The sequence below is a fragment of the Perca fluviatilis genome, chromosome 13 (genome assembly GCF_010015445.1).
Source record: "Perca fluviatilis chromosome 13, GENO_Pfluv_1.0, whole genome shotgun sequence".
Lineage (NCBI taxonomy): Eukaryota > Metazoa > Chordata > Actinopteri > Perciformes > Percidae > Perca > Perca fluviatilis.
The window spans coordinates 2,150,485-2,157,794 of NC_053124.1; the positions used below are offsets into that span (position 1 = coordinate 2,150,485).

A 7,310-nucleotide genomic window follows, 5' to 3' on the forward strand; every position below is an offset into this window, starting at 1 on the left:
GAGTTCCGATATGCTGCCTACAGGCATTTCATTTTCTGGCAGCATGGGTCTCTAGGGCAGGGTAATAGAACAGTGATCCCAAGTTGCTGTGTGTGTATATAGGATAAGGGATAAATTCCCTGTCCCTCAGGGACAGTACACTGGTTTCATCCCTGGAATTTAAATCACCTGCCTTTAATGTTGTGTTATTATAATAATATATATATATTATTATATATATAAATAAATAGTTTTGTAAGTGTTCTTCTATATATACTGTCCGTTCATTTTTACATTGTATCTTTTCCACTGTTAATATATTTAGATTTTATGAAAATAAACCTTTTAATAATTGATAAGACACTGTTCATGCTGTATTTATTATACATTACATACATCCACAAACTTATAATACAAAAATGTGCTGTAGTAATTTCTATTTTGAAACACAAAATGACACATGGTCAATAATATTTGCAATATATATTTATTTACAGAAATTAACATTTATGGTATTTACACATGAACCCTTCCTTTTCATGGTGCCTTTGAAGCAACATGGATCAGCAATAGGCAGGGCTGGACTGGGACAAAAAATGGGCCCTGGCATTTTTGGCCCAGGCGGCCCACACCCACCGTGATTGGTCAGACACATTCCCTGCAGACAGTCCTCTTAAAAGATGCGTGCATTCTATGATATCAGTTGCCTAGTGTTCTGCGTTCATGTGATTGTTTTGGATCCTTCAAGAGGAGTCTCAAGACTAATCTGTTGATCTTACACTTAAATAATTCATTCATTCTTAGTTATGATTTGTATATTTATGGTATTTTTATTATTTGTTATTATTTGATTATTACCATTTGGCTTAGCAACTTTAAAAACAGATTTTTATAGATCACACAGACTTTTCAACTACCCAACAGGCCAACCGCTAGCATTTTCAATGTAAGCTTAAACAGTCAGCCACTAACTTTAATGTTACAGCCAAACTGCTTGTTGTCGTTTTGACGTGCGCACACACACACACACACACACACACACACACACACACACACACACACACACACACACACACACACACACACACACAAACACACACACACACACACACACAGCCTCCCTCCCTTCCTGAGAGTCATGGTCACTCTCCTCTTCCTCAGCTTCTTTCCTGTCATGATGCTGTTTCTGCTTCTCTGTATAGCCAGCCACCTCTCCTCCTCCTCGGCTTCACGTAATGCTGATGTTGAAGCAGCTACTACCACCCCAAACATGTCAGAAATTTCAGCACATTTTGAGGCATCCGCCTGTAGATTCTTAATTTTTTTTCTCCCGTGATTTCTCTGCCCTCCCTTGCGCTTTGGTGGTCGTTTGTCCATTTTAACGTGTCTCTCAGGGCCGGGAGGCGTGGCCATAATGGGATTCGTAAATTTGCGGCCCGGAGTGGGGAAGGGTGTTCCTGGATTTGATTGGGTCAGGCCAGTGCCAATAAAGAAAATGAACCAATGGGCCGCTGTGAGTTCTTTATGGGCCGGCGCAGCCAAAAAAAAAAAAAGGCCTATTCATATCGGCAATTCGGCCCCAAAAGTGCATCGGCCCACTGGGAAAATGCCCAGTATGCCAGATGGCCAGTCCAGCCCTGGCAATAGGGATCATTCTAAAGTTGCAGCCTCCTGGAAAGCAGATCCTGTGGAAGACATGCAGTGTCATTAGACATACAGACCATTTTACAGTTCAACATATTGTTATTAATCTGTTTAGTGCTATTCCGCCTACACAGAGTTACAGGCAAAAAGGTAATAAGGTACAATAAAGGCATGCACATGTGCATCACATACCAAGACCTCTGTGTCCGCATCAGCTCTGATATGGGTGGTGGAGGTATAGGGGGGACGACACCAAGTCTTCTTGGGTCATTGGGCCGAAGGCTTCTCCTTTGAGGCATCCCACCTGCACTTCTGAGTCTCTTGTTTAGAATTTTCCCCTGCAGTTCTGAGATGTATTTGTAGGTTTTCTCAGATTTCAGGGCGTACAAGCTGTATTGTCTTGCATGTTTGTTGTACAGTCTTCTGAAACTGTAATGACACAAAGGTCAAGTATTACAGGTCAATTACTCATTACAACAACTGACAAACTTGAGAGCACATATCAATCCCAAACCACTGTGCGCCTGTGTGTTTACTTTACAAGACTGCATATATTAAACTTACTATTTGTTTGCCCTCAGACGTAGTACTTGTTGGTCTGTTGCGGTGGAAATTGTAGTCAAGAGCTGCCAGCAGAACTCTTGCCTCATAAACCGGGGGAGTGAAAGCAAAGCGCTTGCTGGCATACATCAGAACATGGTTCTGGAATGACTCCAGGTCTGCTGTTGATCTGGTTGAATAGAAAAGAAATCAGTCACACATTTGGGGTGTATGTATATGTATGTATGTATGTATGTATGTATATATATATATATATATATACACACACACACACACACACACACACAATTTTTGTACAATGTTACATGTTTACATGCTTTACCTGAAACGCAGATATTTGTGGACATCCTTCAGCCAACGCTTGTTGAAAACTATGTCCACTAATGCTTTGTGAGACTCTCTGGATCTACTGCTTCCCAAGCCCTTCTCCCAGATCGCTGTGTTAGCAGCTTCCCATTTGCCATGTGTGGATGTTGCAGACATCGTGACAAATGCCAATCCAAAGTGCCTGTGCAAAAAAGATATATATATATATATATAGTGGGAGCTAGCAGCTACAATCAGTACAATAACAATCCTGCTTACAAGAAACTGATCTTTGGTGTCAGCCGTTTTACAACACCACCAAAAATGGTTGACGATGTCCTTCAACCAGTGGAGGAGAATAGACTGTCCTTTCACCTTCGCTGCCTTTGGGAAATAAAAACAAAATACTGAGGTATTAATTTTCAAACATTGTCGTGTAGAGCTAAGAAAATGCATATTTCATCCCAATAGTAGACTACAGCCAATGATTCCTATGAGTCTCTGAAACTGAAGTTTGACATTTGATTGCAAAGAAAACATTTATTATCCAACAAATAAAATGTGGTAATACACCCCTAATGTATGGTCTATTTACAGAAGATATATACACAGTAACATAAACTCATTAAACTTAGAGCAGCAAGTTTTTTGGCAAGATTCTTGTCACCGTGCCACATGTCCAGACTGTGATGAATTCCAAGGTCCTTGTATCTGCCTTTGTCTGGGTCTGTGAAGTGGGAAATCATTGCATCATTACATCTCTTTTTGCAATATTTGTATTCACACATTTTATCAGAGGAGCACTTACTCATAAGGGCTCCAATCTGGATATGAGCATCTGTGCAGATCTCCACCAGCTTTAACTCTCTGGAAAGCTTGTCCACAGTCTGGATAAATCCCTCCTTCTCCATGATGTTGGAGTTCCACGATGTCTGCCGCTTGTCTATTGTGGCTACGTGAATGATCTCCTTGGTGTCAAGCTCCATCGTGGTGTAGCTGCAGTACTGGGCACAATGCCCTGGTGAATCATTTCTGCCATCCCCTGTAAAAACCCAGGCATATTTCATAGTAAGGTTCTATATAATAATCTGTCACTGCTGCAAGTAATTTATACATGCGCCATTTAAAATTTTAAAATACACACCTATCACCACAACGTCTTTCCCTTGAAGGCGACAGATGGCCTCGGAATTCCTTTCTTGCAGTATTCCTTTACTGCGTCAACACAGTATGTGTCCTGGATTGTGCAAAATGTGTTTGGGTTCACCATGCCCATGTTCATGAATTTAAACAAGAGGGAAACCTTCCCATAGTTATTCCCTGACAACAAAATGTTGGTGGAAAGAAGGAAATCCCCTGCTTGCATCCCAAACTTCATCACAGGCTGGGAATTCCATTTCCACAGGCTATGTCCATTGGGACAAATCTAAAAATCAGAGAAGATTGATAAATGGATTTGAAATATGCAACACTGGCTGTCACAATACATTTGCATGGTATTGCTAACAGTTGTATTATGTTGTTACTACCAAGACTTCCATCCATTCTGCACTCATTGCTGTGCCCTTAGAAGTGATGTTTATGTGAAAGGGGGCAACACTGTCACACACCAGACCGGTCCTGAGAACACCTGTACATCTGTCCACCAGCAGCTTCATTAGTGTGAGAAGCTGCCTCAAGCAGGTCTCATACAACACTGCCGCTCAAATACTGATGATGTCATCTACACATTGGACCTTCAAAGGGTCTGGTGAATTGGGCAACTCAAAACTGGGCAAGGGCTCGTCAGTAGGGTCTTCATGAGCAGAAAGGTCATGCACAGTTTCATCAAGCCCAATTACATCAACATGGTCAACAGACTGCACTGTCTTTAATGCTCCACCCATTCTGTAGAGGCAGAACACACGGGCACCATGTAAAAATGTTTGACAAAACACAACACAAAACACATCAAAGTAACAACAGATGAGTACACACCGTATAGAAATTGGTGGAAGATACTCTTCGTCGGAGATGTCATCCTTCTCTCCATCATCTCTTTGCTGGAATGCAGATCCTTCATCTGTCCAGTCAATTCTGTAAGAAATAACATTCAGAAAACAATATTTTCCACACAATACATAAGTAACAGATGTCTATAGGGTATACTACTTACACACTGTTCATCAGGTCATTGAACACATTTTCATCCACATCCTCCTCCACGATGCTCATGTCATATAAGCTTTGTAAAAAAAAAAAAAATACAAAAAAAATAGAAATATTAACATTAACATACAACAGATAACACATAGGGTTAGGGTATAGACATTATGAGCATTGAGGGCTTACCTCTGGTCAAGGCTCTCAATTTCAGGGGCTTCTGCAATTGCACCAAGATGCTCATCTCTGAAATGAATAACCACAGCGTTCCACAACACATGACACATATGTACATAACACAGTAAACAACAAGTTATTAAAAATACACTTTGAGTTGTTATCAAACAATAATATCACATAGAATCAACATAATTGTTTTCATGCAGTGACTTACCTGTCTGTCCCGCTAGAATGGACACTGCTGGAGCAGTTAGTACTTGAGAGGGTTTTCCCTTCATTGGAGTTGATGTCACTGCTCTCAGTTCTCTCTCATAGCTTTACAAACATGATCAATACATGTTAGAATGCCTGACTAAACCACAAACAAAGTGCATTCCTTTTATGACAGTAAAGAGCATGTCTATTTTTGGTACATGCACCTCCTATGCTCTATGTAAATTGACTAAAGTTCAATAAAAAACGTTCTGTCCGTATTGTATTGTTCTGCATGATAATTATTTTGATCCTCAGCCTGATCAGTCTCAATGGGCTGGTCTACCCATCCCCCATTCTTAGGTGTAATGACCTACTCTTCTCCCATTCCCACTGAGGTGTAGGCTACAATCAGTGTCAGTCATAGGGTGACAAACTTTCCCTTCAGACAATACGTCTAAAATGAATAACACTACAGGACAGATGTCAGGAGATGAATGTCACCATTGGAATCGGCTACCCCAGCATTATCAGATTAGGCTACACTGTGTACTATGCAGCCTCTGCTCAACCTGTACGGCGGGACGATAGTCTATTAAACTTCCCAGTAGATTTTCTGGTCCCACTCCGCCACTGTAGCCTAGCAAGTGGGTATGCAAGTCAAACTATTCCGCAGGGATATTAAATGAAATGTGGCTATGTAAAGTAGCCTAGACGAAGCCAAATAAATAAATGAATAAGTAACACTTCTCGTATTGTTAGTCATTACAAGTAGGAGCAAGAAAATCTACTCAGCAATATAATATATCGCAAACATGGTAGAGCCAGTTTGCTAAACTAGCTTGAGCTTGCTAGTCTAGCTAATCGTTTGCCACCGTCGCCTACGCAAAGAGCTGTTTCAATTGCGCAGTGGAAAGCATAGCTACACCTGTTAAAATATCGTGCAATGAAATAAACATTTAGAATTCGGACCTGTCTCGAAGGATGCAAGCAAAGTCGGCGTCTCTTTCGATCCCCCTTTTCTTCATCAGGTCTTTCCATCTTTCAAAGGCAGTCCAATGTCCACTCTTTTTTTCTGATGACACCGGTCTCTTGCTCTTTTAAATACCCTTTTTCTTTTTCTGGGGGAAGAAGAAGACTCCTCTTCCTGAAATTTGGATTTTGAATACATGTGGTCCTCCATGTTTCCTTCTTCAAACTTGCCGGGGCCAGGAAGCTACGATACCCATTAGCAGCATTAGCAGCACCTGTGAGTTTATCATGTGACAGAGAAAACGTGAAAGGAGGAGCAGTATGTCCTGTATGTCCCTTACCGGCTAACGCATTTTCAAGATAGTGCATTAATATGGAGCGTTTACCCCAGTTCATGGTAGTGCAAATGTAAAAATTAAAGCCAAAACGAATACTTGAAAGTGATGGTAGTGGTGCATGGTTATGAAAAAGGACAAGTTTGTGAATGGGCAACACAGATTTTTATAATGAACAAGTATAAACGTTACACACTGGGGCTTTAAAGATTCTCCTCCGGGCGCAGGTCACTGCGTCCCTGGTGAATCAGAACTGGATACATGTTATTTTATCCAATCTGATTGGTTTTCAACACCTGTCATTCAACTTTATGCAGGCGATACTGTCACTCCGTCAAAACCTTGCAAGCTGAGAAATCACACAGTGACCCAGATCACTTTCGGAGAGAAAATAGCAGCAGTTAAACCAAATTCTGTCATTGATTAACAAGACGTCACAAGACACTCACTGGAAGAAAAAAAGAGGATAAAGGATTTCGGAGTGGACCAACCCGATTTAGAAATCCAGTAGTAGCCTGAGGCCTCTGGCCGAGGGCGAAGCTACACCAGAGCTACAAACGGAGATGGCTGGCTGGATGTGATGTTAGCAATGCCTTTGTTTGCTTTCCCTGCCTTTTATTTCAAAGTGTCAGCACTGAGGTTTTGTGGACAACGGGGGTAAGAGTCAGAAGAAACATCTCTCTGAAAAATGCAAATGTCATGAAAGTAGTAGCAGACATCTTGATAATAGCATGAAGCTAACGTTTTTTGGCAGAGTTAGCATTGCTGAACAACTAGATGAAGGCTACATGATTGGCATTAGAAGGCGGAGAGGTGACATAAAATTGAGAGTTAAAAAAGAAAACTCAGTCAGAGTCACTATCTTATGTTTGTAATTTGAATCTTGTATCATATTGTCTTGCTCTTCTTAAATACAAAATACATAGTGGTTTAAATAAAGTAGTGCTGGTTGTTTTGCCCAGTTTCAAAGTACTGCTTTGTATTTATTTGCTCCCCCGC

The 7,310-nt window shown here is 41.0% G+C and overlaps 2 long non-coding RNA genes across 2 annotated transcripts; both read right to left on the bottom strand.

Annotated features, from left to right (window-relative positions):
- Positions 1 to 1,532: 1,532 nt before the first annotated feature.
- LOC120570776 lies at positions 1,533 to 2,864 on the bottom strand. The gene is made up of 5 exons (XR_005641124.1): positions 2,770 to 2,864; positions 2,507 to 2,692; positions 2,188 to 2,353; positions 1,816 to 2,052; positions 1,533 to 1,664 (listed from the first exon to the last, which is right to left on the bottom strand). It is a non-coding gene; the product is annotated as an uncharacterized LOC120570776 (long non-coding RNA).
- Positions 2,865 to 3,156: 292 nt separating this feature from the next.
- On the bottom strand, positions 3,157 to 6,107 carry LOC120571975. The gene is made up of 8 exons (XR_005641329.1): positions 5,977 to 6,107; positions 5,027 to 5,127; positions 4,822 to 4,878; positions 4,646 to 4,714; positions 4,468 to 4,566; positions 3,635 to 4,377; positions 3,299 to 3,532; positions 3,157 to 3,217 (listed from the first exon to the last, which is right to left on the bottom strand). It is a non-coding gene; the product is annotated as an uncharacterized LOC120571975 (long non-coding RNA).
- Between the last annotated feature and the right edge of the window lie 1,203 nt (positions 6,108 to 7,310).